This window comes from Neocloeon triangulifer, unplaced genomic scaffold, assembly GCF_031216515.1.
Source record: "Neocloeon triangulifer isolate White Clay Creek 2 clone unplaced genomic scaffold, ASM3121651v1 ptg000004l, whole genome shotgun sequence".
Taxonomy (NCBI): Eukaryota; Metazoa; Arthropoda; class Insecta; order Ephemeroptera; family Baetidae; genus Neocloeon; species Neocloeon triangulifer.
This window is the reverse complement of record NW_026775547.1, coordinates 1,822,571-1,834,593: the sequence shown is the minus strand read 5'-3', so window position 1 is coordinate 1,834,593 and position 12,023 is coordinate 1,822,571.

The window sequence follows — 12,023 nt, the reverse complement described above, 5'->3', positions numbered from 1 at the left end:
TGTAATTCACGTCGCCTGAATAGCTTTCCGCTAGCGCACATTGAATTTTTTGCGCTAAATCAATAAATTTGCCATTAATTTGCATCAAAATGAGGCCTTTTCAAGCGGAGATATAATTCAGTCGGGACAAAGACGATGCATAATGAAAAGTACTGGATAATGAGGCTGCTTTTGCCAGCGGGTTGAGAGAAACCTCCGGGAGGTATATAATTGAGACGATTTCACCCGAGCTGGGAAAGGCTTATTTGAATACCTTTCAGCCTCTTCAGATTCAAATGGCAGATGGAAAAGAGAAAAGTAAACCCAAGAGCGAGAGAGGGTGCCTGCCAGCCTCAAAAAATAAGGTGGCGCCGGAATTTGTACGGAGGAAAATCGGCTTTTCGCCAACGCAAATTTCACATTCAGCTGCAAATTATATATTTATATCAGTCGTGCAAACAAAACGGGCCGATATTTATCGAGAGAAGTTTTCAAGTGAGAAAAAAATGGAGAAAAATTGGCGGATGAAATTAATAGGCACAATTTCGGGCGGCGAGGAGAGAAATAATTGAGGCATGATTGCAGCAGCGAGTCTCGAGAGTTTCGGGAGAAATATGGGCTGGGAGGCGTACAGGCGATAAAATAATTCATCAAAGCGGCGCTTCTAATGGAACGTGAAATATCTCCCCTTGATAATTTTTATTTTCTTATTCTGCACGGAAGGGAGATAAAGCTGCTGCTGTGAGGAGGAGCAAAGCAAGAGGCGTGCGAAATTCATAAATAAATCACGCCCGAGCAATGGAAAAGTTGGCCGAACTTTTTTTCCGTGCTCACTTACAGGAGAAGAATCGTTCCGGCACAGCGGCATAGGAGAAGCAGAGAGGAGAGATTTGGTGAAATATTTTTATTGCCCACGTCAAGTTATTATATTATGGCACCAGCCGGCTGGATAAAAAAGAAGCAGCGCGCCAAGTCCACCACGCTCGCTGCTCCTCTCTCGCACTTTTTCTCATAAAAAACAATTTAATCTTATGGGGAGCGAAACACAACACAAAAGACATCGCGCCGGAAATAAAACAGCGGCTGGCAGGGGTGCTTGTTTTTGACGGCACACTTTTCATTCTGCCCCCCGCAGCTTATTCTCTCTCGAAAATGTCCTCTATGCTAATACATTTGTCCCCGCGAGTCGAGACCCGCCCTGCGAAATGTGAATTTCTGCTTATTTTATTTCGCCTTATTTGAATGTGTTTGTGTGCGGGTTGACGGTCTGTTTGTTCTTATTCTAAATATAATTCGCCCGCTCTCTCTGTTCGCCTATTTTACGACCTACTTCCGCTGCAATAATTTTTATTTCATACCTCTTTTTTGCGACACAATGGAATAAAATACAATTTTTATTCAAATAAGCGACGCGCATCAGGCTGAAATAAATCATTTTTATGTACTGCCGCACACTCAAATGTGACACGATGCGATGCTGTTTCTGTAATTTTATGAACTAGTTAAATTGTCTTCAAGCTTAGTAAACACTTTCCATACAAATTACACATCATAACTTTTAGGGTGGAATTGTCTTACAGTTTTATGTATTTTATACCGTGGTAGGAGCAAAGAAAGTATAAAATATTTAGATATGTGTTGGAAAAAATTGGTGTTTTCATTAATGATGAAGCTGATTTTTTCAAAGTAACTTCGTTGAAAAATAATAAGACAAACTTTTCTTCAATTTCATTGATTTTTTTTTAAGTAAGTGGGAAAAATATAAGAATCCGTTCATTACTTTTGTACCTGAAAATCAATTTAAATAATAAAGATAATTTTTTTTTCTTTATCAATTAGGAGGCTTCTGGGAAAACAGTAAACCAGAAATTAAACAATTACGTTTAAATGACAGGAAATATATTAAAAGTGTTAGCAAAAATACTGAGGAACAACGTTGAATTAATTATCGTTCTTAGAGCGTCAAAATTTTACTCTGAATCTCCCCTCGTTTGAGAGTTTCAGCAATAAGGTGCCAACGTCTGTTCAGGGCTTCATATCGAGAGGGGTGAACTTTGCACTCCAGTTGTACGCCAGGGAATTTAATGAAAAAAAAAACATTTTTGCCTTTGTTTCTTGTGCTGCCGTTTCTTTGTATTATTATTGGAATTCCTGCACCAAATGAGTGTATAACACAAATGCTCCCCTGGATTATTTTGTAGGTTTCCAACTGATAAGGACCAGAGAGGAGCTTAGAAGAAAAGAGACTATTCAGATGTTTGAAAATAATCATTTGATTTTGGACAAATCAATTTTTCTTTATAACTTTTTCTTCAAAAAATTGTTTTGGTGGTTAGTAAAAATTTTTGAGTTTTAAATAAAAACAATTGAATCCAGTTGAATAAAGTATTTTAAAATTAAAATCTAGATTAAATAAAACTGATCTTCAGTTATTTTCAACCCATAGACCTAGAGCAAGCCTATAGAATATTATAAACTTATTAAATTCCCAAGCAAAAATTCCAATTTGTTCAGTTTTGTATTAATGCATGGCTTGTATATTATGCAATTATTTTTTTATATCAAGAGTGTCATTTGCAAAAATTAATGCTTGCTGCTATAACTTAATCATTTTCTCTCCTAATAAGCACTTACATTTCATCTCAAGAGGCAGAGAATCTAATTCCGAAAGCTCCGGACTAACGCAATCTCGGCCAAAAGAAATCCTCGAGCAGCGCTAATTTTAAAAATATGAGTTTGTAAGTTGACTCGGAGACTAATGCGCGTCCTTCCTGCAGATAAAAGATATTAAGGAGGCGTGCAACTTCCGCAAGAGATAAAAATAATTAGAAAACGCCAGTGCTGACACGCAGTTTTCTCTTCGCGCGCACTTTGATTCATTACGCCATTAAAAGTTTTGAGCGAGTTTCATTCATTTGAATGTAACACAAGCGGAGAGAGGTGCCTTAAAAATTGTTACCTCTCCAGAGACCGCATATACACGTGCCTGTCTCTGCTCCGTATCATTTTCAGCATCCAATTATTTTGCGGCATTCCGAGCAGAGAGAGAAGAAAATAATCGAAGTTGGCACGAGCAGAAAAGATTTGTTTCCCTTTGCGAGCACGGACAGCGCGGTTGAACTTTTGAGGTGGCAAAAGTGGCACTTTCGCTGTCGGGAAAAGATATCCAATTCATTAAACGGACGACAAGCGCGCGCGCGGGCGAGAGAAAACAGCGCTCTTGTTGTTCGAGGAGAGGAAATTGGCGCAAACAACTCATCAATCATCTTTTAATTTGGCGTAAATACAAGTTTGGCGGCATAAAGCATGGCGCGGGGCCGAAGCAGAAGAACAGGCAGCAAAAGTTATTTCAAAAGTTGGTCTCTCTCTTGCTGCGAATGCGAGACAGAGTATTGCATAACTCTTCTCTCTCCCGAACTCTGCCGAAACAACCGCAAGAAACAGCAGTAATTTATTATGGATGAGCCTTTGCCATTCGGAAATGCAAATTTTGTTATCAACAGGCGCCACGTTCAATTATACTTTTAATGGGGGAGCGACGGAGCGAGCGGGTGCTTTCGAGCTTTAATTTTATTGCAGCGCTGAGTATAAGTTGGGACGCTGAAAGGCGGCTGAGAGAGTGATTTGGTCTCTTGTTGGAATGTGTTGGTTTGGCGCGTGTGTGAAATTATCCCTTATTCATCGAGCGCTAATCGAATTGCGCGCGCTCAGCGGCGGCTTAAGAAGTTTTCCCTCTCGATTAACGGCAAATATGAGAAAGCAAAGCAAGCAGCGCCCCCGACAAAGGCTTTCGCTCTGCAGAGTTCAAAGGCACTTAATGTTATTCGGCAGCAGCCTTGTTGTTTGCAAATTCATTAAAACGGAAAATGTTCTCTTTCGTCGACGGTGAGAGTTGAGAGAGAGAAAACAGTGTGTGCGCTGCTCGGCGAGCGAGATTACACCAATCATCGCATTAGCAAGGGATTGCTGCACTGCAAAGATGTTTACAGAAGTTCATCGACGCGTGAAATTATTTTGATTATTGCGCGAATTATATCTTTGCTTTGGAGATTCGCGGCGTTAGAGGTGAAAGTTCGGCTAAAATTTGATGGTGCGTTTCATTTAGGAGGAACAGGAATTGGAGTCTTGTTACAAAAAACTTTTAATTGCAATTTACGACACATTTCAAGAACGAACGTAGCACTTCTGTAAATTATTTTGGTTTTCAATTTTGTAGCGTCTTGATTTCATTTTAAAATCTTCAACCCAGCTTTAAAAAAAAAATATTATCTATTTAAAAAAGCCCAGATCCAAATTTTTATCATCATTATTCAAAATTTTCAGCTTGATTGAAAATTTCTTTAAAGAAATTATGTGTATTTTTTTGCAATAGTGAATGCATGGGCATCATCATAAATTTATTTTTGAGCAATAATTAGAATGTTGAAAATGATTTTTATTTATTTTATAACGCTATATAAATCTTAAATTTTTTAAACATTTTTATAAAACAGTTTCAGTTATTAAAAACTAATTAAATTTTTTTTTAGATATTAAAAAATGTTTTTATTAAAAAGCTAAAATTTTGACGCATTATATTATCCCTTTTTATCAGTGTAAGCTGTATCAGTTGGTCAATGTAGAGACGTAATATTTTCAAAAATTGTAAAAATATTTAGAAAACAGACAGGAATAGTTTTAATAATATAAAAAACCCAGAAAGTTTCTTATTAGAGATTAGAGTCAGCCGTTGCGTATTCAATTAGGTATTTCTGATGTTGTGATAATAATAAAAAAATATGAAAATAAACTACTTATAAATAACACAGCATCCGTTGTTATCCTAGAATTACTGAATCCTATTTAATGTAAAAAATTCATTAATTCGACAAAACACGCCTGTGATGGTAAAATGAATTTTGGAGTTATGAATAACATTTAACCTCACAAAATGATTATTAAAATTATCAAATGATCAAATATTTGGCTTCATCCAACTCAATCAACAGACACAATTACCGATTTTATTATGTAAACGAGTAAATTAATGGGCACGGAAAATGTTGACTGTGAAAGCTGTGCACTTTTTGGCTCGCGTGGATTCTCGTTGCGTAATTTAAATAATCCCCGAAAGCATTTCCCGGCCTTTCCTCCGTTAGCTAGTCTCGGAGCGAGTTCATGATAAATTTATTCAAAAAATCTCAATTAAAAGAGTCCACTCTGCTGCTAAAGCAGTTGGCTCGAGAAAGTTTGCCCGTCGTCGTCGACCCAGTGAATATTTCAGACTCTTGAGCCGAGCAAACAAACACATTTTTTCGTCTTGCTCTCGGCGGCTAATTCTTTTTGTGTCCCACTTTTTGCTGCATGCGGAATGCGATAAAAATGAGAAATTTATCGCACGCAATTATGAGAGAGAGAAAAGTAATTTCCTCGTCGCCGCCGTGGATTTAATTAACGCGCGTTTAAGCCCATTAAACTTTGTTAGACCACTCAAGAGAGTGTTGCTTTAAGTAATGAAATAAAAAAGCTGCATAATAAATTACCTTGTGTGTTACAGAGTGCAATATCAGAGCTAAAAATGGGCGACTTTATGCAAATGCTGGTGAGCATTAACTTTTGCAACAAGCGCGGTGATACCCTCAAGGCAAACGAGAGGAGGTATAAAAAAAATGCGATGGCGGAGTAGCTGCTGCTGTGCTTTGCAAAATAACGAAATAACAAGAACGAAGCTCTGTTCAAAAGAGACATTCTGTCGCCACTTTAATGGCCTATGAAAAACCTCAGCTCTCTTCACTGAGCGCGTCTAATTATTTAACTTTTTGTTTGGTAAACTTGTAAATAACGTAATTGTTTCGCACAACGAAAACCGGCCAATTTCGCTGTGAAAATGCTTTTTGCACACGAGGAAAATAACACATTGTTTTGCATATTGTCTGCCTTGGACGGATAAACACGCTCAAAAAGTCAATGTTAACATGGATGACGTGGCCTGCCAATTACGAGAGGAAAGGCCTCGGGGCAAAAAGTTCAATTTTTTGTATTGATTTTGTCGCAAGGGGAAGCAAAATATACCCTTTTTTTCGTCATATCATAGCAGACTTAGAATGAGACAAATAATGTGCAGTTTTTTTCTATTCTGTTTTTATCTTTATCAAAATTAAATAACTCTTCATTTTTAAGATTACATGTCCCCTAAAGCGATTGATATAATTTTTATTTCATGATTCATGTTTCCATACTCAAACCATCAAATTTGTATACAAAAAAATAATAAAACTAAAAATTATAATTTTGAATTTTTAACGGAAATGTTTGCGTAATAAAAATAAAAATTATTTATATTCAAAATAAATATGTAATTAAAATATAATTAAAACCTAAAACAATTAGAAAACTAACAAATTAATATTATTAAAAATAAAATTACCTTGAAAATTATATACAAGACAAGTGTTAATGTAAATTATAATATTAAGTAAAACAAGAAGTAATTAGTGAACCCTCAAATTGAGTTGATTATGTGTTGTGCGATTGCGCTCTCAAGAATATGCATGTTTTAATTAGGTTGGGTACTTTTCACGTCCTTAATTTAAATTCGATCCAAGGCTTATTATATGAATTCAATAAATTTCTGCGAAACCCGCTGATATCAAAGTAAAAGGAAAGCAGCTTGGAAAAGCTCTTTTAGTCTCGTCATTACCTGACTTGAAATTGCCTTCAGTGAATATTTCCGGGAAACGCGTGCCTATCGCATTCGTAGAGGAAAATATGAAATCATATTTATTTAGACGTTCGCCGGCATTTTTAGAGAATCAATTTCAAAGCGAGGGCGAATTTGACGTTATCAAAAAAGATGAAAGTCGTCTCGGTGCGAAACGAGAAGGAATTCAGCGTTCCGCAGGGTGCGAAAATAAATCAGCGAAGTAGGCAAACGCGTCTCTCGTGTGTGTGCGCGCGCGTGTGGCGCGAGCGAGCGGCGGCTTTTGTGCTTGATTCTCATTTTCGGGCGCGCAGAGGTGCAAAAAAGCGGTGACAGCTTCGTATATAACATTTCTTTCACATTACATGGCGTTTTGACTCGTGTTACAATTTATTCTTTGGCGCCGCTCAGGGATGTGCTGCTGCTGTTTTTATGGCAGCAGGTGTCTTTTTTTTCTCGCTCCCTTTACATCCCTTTGTAATCTGCACAGCGCATCTCTTTTCGCAGCAAAACCGAGAACGCGTACGTGACCTAAAAGAAATATCATTCACGACAAATCGTTTGTCAAACATTTTTTCAGCTCGGTCGTCAACGACACGCCCAAACGCGGCGGCGTCTTACACATGCGAAAATATGATTGTATTCATGGCGCTCTCAACTTCTCACAGTCACATTGAGAAATGGCAAAGGTTATCCACAAAAAGCTTGTTTTGATTACATTTCTGTTTCCAAGCAAGAGCCTTTCTTTAGCATATTTTCTTTAGTCTTTCTAAAATGTTGTGTTTTATATTTTATGCAAAAATATTGTATGTTTAGCTGTTCATTTCAAATTTATGAAATATTTAGCAATATCTTGAATAATTTTTCTTTTTAATCAGGAATCCTCATAAATCGAATGATAAAAAGAGCTGGAATCAAATATATTTTGCTTAATTACAAAAAATATTTTTTGACGGTTTTTACACAACACCAGCTTCTTTAGAATATAATCTTAGTATTTTTTTATGCTCAATTAATTATTTTAAAATATGGTGACATTTGAAACCTTCAAGTCTGTAAATATATTAATTATCTGGAAATTAGTTACTTGAAAGATGGTTACCTACAAAATTAATTGTTTCGTCAATATCAAAGATGGAAAAAAAGCAAAGATAAAATAAATAACGAATTATTTCTAGCACAATTTTTTCTCCAAATTATTTAATTTTGAGATTAGTCCCTTTTTTTTAATTATTCGGTTAATGGTAGCTTCAAAATCTTTTAAATTGAATTATTTGTATTAGAGCCAATGTCCGTTTTTAACGGCTCAATTTTACTAAATACTTTATTTGGCACCTAAATTGCTTTTTAAATAACACATTTAGGCTTGTTTTCCTCCTGTCTTCCTGAATATTTAATCAAACATCAACATTAATATTGTAGTAGATTTGTTGAAAAATTTAAATAATTTCCAAAAATTTGATTCTGAAAAACTTAACAAATCTTCAATTTCAAGATAATTTTTCAACGCTGTTTGTATCATCATTTCAACAAGCACCATTTACTTTTGATCAAGCTAAAGGAAGAGTGCATACAAATTGTTTAGAAATGGAATATATGGTCGGAATGAGAAACTTGAATAGCCCCCATATTTTTCACAAGTTACATTGAAATGACGTGCAGAAATTGAATTGCTACTTCCTATAGAAATGAAAATAATGCGATGCAGCCGGTGAACTACGGGGCAAATTGAATTCGTAATGAAGCGTCTGCAGCACCTTGATGCACTGCCAGACCATCTCATCTTTTTTTCTCTTTTCATTTTCCTTTCTTACTCTCCGTTCGCTGAGCTCATTTTCTCGAGTACTTTGCTTGGCTGCGGGTCAGCAGCGCATATAAACAGACTTCAAAAACACACCACTCGGCCGACATGAAAAGCAGAAGAAGTTGCATATTTGCATCTGGAAAATTTATATACCGGCTCCGTAGTGTGCATTATGTGTGGATATTGTCAGCAGCGTGGCGGGAGGGCGAAAAGATTAAATTCACGTAGAGCGCGTTCGTTATGTTGCCTGCCTTTCGCGGGATACATTTTTATGGCTATTGTCGGCTTCGGTGTGGAATCGTAAAATAGAATGTGACCTTAATCTTAAAAGTATTCATCGAAGGAGAGGGTGGAAGGAAAGTTTGGCTCAAAAGAGCGAATTCCAGCGGGTAGCCCGTCGGCGGAAGTGTAGTGGTCAGTCGGGGCCGGACAAGGAGAGCCTCAAACAACCAAAATCCAGGGGCGCCGCTCGGGGCTTCACTTTGTGTCTGAGGGACCGAAAGACTCTCTTCGGCCTCTCTGCAAACACGCTAAAAATTTTAATATGATGCACACTAGGCAAGTAGAAAAGCAAGCGCTCTCTCGTTGCAACCCCAAAGTTTGCCAATTTCACTTTTCGTATGTACGCACGTTGAGAGTATTTGACGCACGGCCGGGTTCGTTCAATGCATGCTGCGGAAACTCGGTTTGTGACGACCCTACTCTCGTTCCGATGTGCAGAGAGCAGAACAAACTTTTATCAGAGAGATAATCACGTATAAGCTTTTTGTGGAGAATTTCATACACAATGTATCAAAAGATAAATAAATGAATTAATGCGGGATGTTTAAGAATAAACTATTAGAGGTTTTTACGAGGTTTTACTGAAACTGTGCGAGAAAAACCTTGGCTTTAAAGAATTTATTACTCACTAAAATTTTTACTTTTGATTAAAAAAAAACATTTTTTTTAAATGGATCTAAAAATTATTACTTTTTGTGACTCAAATTTTGGTGTTCATTCTTTAAATCCAAGTTCTTCTCGCACAGTTTCAGTAGAACCACGTAAAAACCTTTTAAAAATTTAACCCTGAAAATGCTTTACACTTTTCACACTACAAAATAATATACTAATTCGATCAGATAAAACACATTTACACTAACAACTATTTGAAGAATAATCTTACTTTATAACAGTGCGTTTATTCTTTTGGTTGTTTATATTATATTTTTATTTTTAAGTTGTGAAAACATAATTTTCCTTGTTGACATCCAATAAAATTTTATTTGCACCATTTTAAAAAATTTGTTAATTTTTATTGATTTTAAATTGAGTTCAAATAATAATAAGAAACATTAAGGATGGATAATATCTGTAAAATTGATGACCATACTTTAGAATCTTTTTTCATTATAAATTAAGTCACTGCTAAGTACATTTTTATTACATTGAGGTTTTCAAAAACGTTAAAACGTTTTTTTACTGTGTATATATAGAAACTTATTAAATTACCTAATTTGATATTTTTACATCAAGTAGAATATTTTTAATTAATTATTAATTAATATTATTAAGGCAAAACAGTGCTTAAAAACGAAACTTTTGCAAGTGAAAATTACGCACCTTAAAAGCTCAATATTATCATCTTATTTCTGCATATTCAGCTTTTATAACCGAAACCACATATTTTGCAGTAGAAGAAAATCTTAAGAAAGTCCATCGAGCAAAATATTTCAGTGTGATATTAAAAAAATTTAACTTATTATATCAGTATTATTTCCAATCTACTTAGCTTCTTTTTTGTGGATTCAAAATTCACTAATATATTCAACCCTTTCGTTATAAACTTTTTTTCCCACTTTTAGACCTTCAAATGTCACTTAAAAGTCTGTGAAATAAGATGCAGTTAAACTTTGCGTCTCCATTTGCGACGAGTTCTATCTACTCTCGGCAGCCAAAAGGACCTTTTTTCTGACGTTGCAAGCTGTCTGGGGGCGCTCCAATTTCTCACACCAAGAATAATATATCGCCCAGAGTGCTCATTCCGGTGCCAGAAAAAGCCATTCATTCAAACGCGCGCGCAGACACTCCCCAAATCACGCAGCGCCATAAATCAGCCTAATATAATATACACTTATGCATCGGAGAACACACACGCCATTCGCCGCGCGACGATTTTATTTAAACAATTTAGAAGTTCCTCTCTATGGCGAGATGGCAAAGCGAGTTTCATTATATTCGCGACGGCCCGAAATCGCGATACTTCCGTTTCATTGCTTCGCAAAAACGACTCGCGAGATTTTTCCGCTTTTTGCGTCCTTTGTCACACACAAAGCTAGAAATCATTTCCATGCGCCAGGTTTATCTCTCGCCCAAATCCAAAGCACACACTCACCATAAACCAGAGAAAAACAGCGCCCAGATAAATGTGGATCTCTGTATTCTCGCTTTTACTACTTTTTAATTCGCAAAATCGCACGGTGGCTCGAGGAGAGCGCAAATGCGCCATTCGATTGAGTGATTCGGCAGCAGCGGCGAAATAAAATCACAACAACCTCCACCGGGGCTTTCAGCAATCAATGGTAGGCATAAAAAAGTTGTGGCAAATTGAGCCCCGTCGTAAATCTTGCGTGGCATTTTGTCAAAGCCAGAAGCAACCGGGGAGTGAAAAGAGAGAAACGGACCAGCAGCAGCAGCAACACAGCAACGGTGACGGAGCGAACGGAATGCGCGATTCCAGAGGTTAGCTTCAAAGCGCTTGGGTTAAACGAGGTGCTACGAATCGGGTCACCGCAATTCGTGCGAAATGCAAATCATCAAAGCTGGAATTTTTACATTAAAATATTATAATAAGTGGACTTATTTTGTGTTCGTCCTTATCATTGAGATTGTAACAGAAAAATATTTTAATAAATTTTGACAATTCAACTGGGAGAAGATTATCGTTATTGAAATGTTGACTTTTTGGCCGAAATATTATATTAGTCAAAATAAAATAGTCAAATAAAGCTAGAATCATTCACAAGAATTCTCTGTGAAATTTACACAAAGTGATAACTACTACTTCTTTAAAAGGGTAAGAGATAGCAGCGACCTTGATTAATAATTAATTTTATTTTAAATATTTAGCTTCTGAACTTACTAATTCCAACGATCGATTTTTCACATGAAGTAATATAATATGTGTATTAATTGGTGCCTCCAAAGATATAATAATTAAAATTGTACCTTTTTCTTACTTTCAATGTTATTATTTTTCAAGAAGATTTTAATAAACAACCCAAGAATACAAACAAAATGATTTGAATAAAAATAAAAAGTATAAGTAACTGTAAATTATTAAAACAAAAAATAAAGATTTAATTACATTATTATTAATATTTTAATATCCTGTAAAAATATTATATATTAACTTTTTATAATAAACTTTTAAAGCAATTTCCTTTTGGACTAAACATGGTTCTGTGAAAGTGTAAAAAGCAAATGTAGAAAAAGCTGCTGATGCCGCTGTCATTTATTTTGTTTCGAGCCTTTTTGATGTAGAGCTACTAGCTGGCGTAAAAGGCCCACCTACAGCATCGC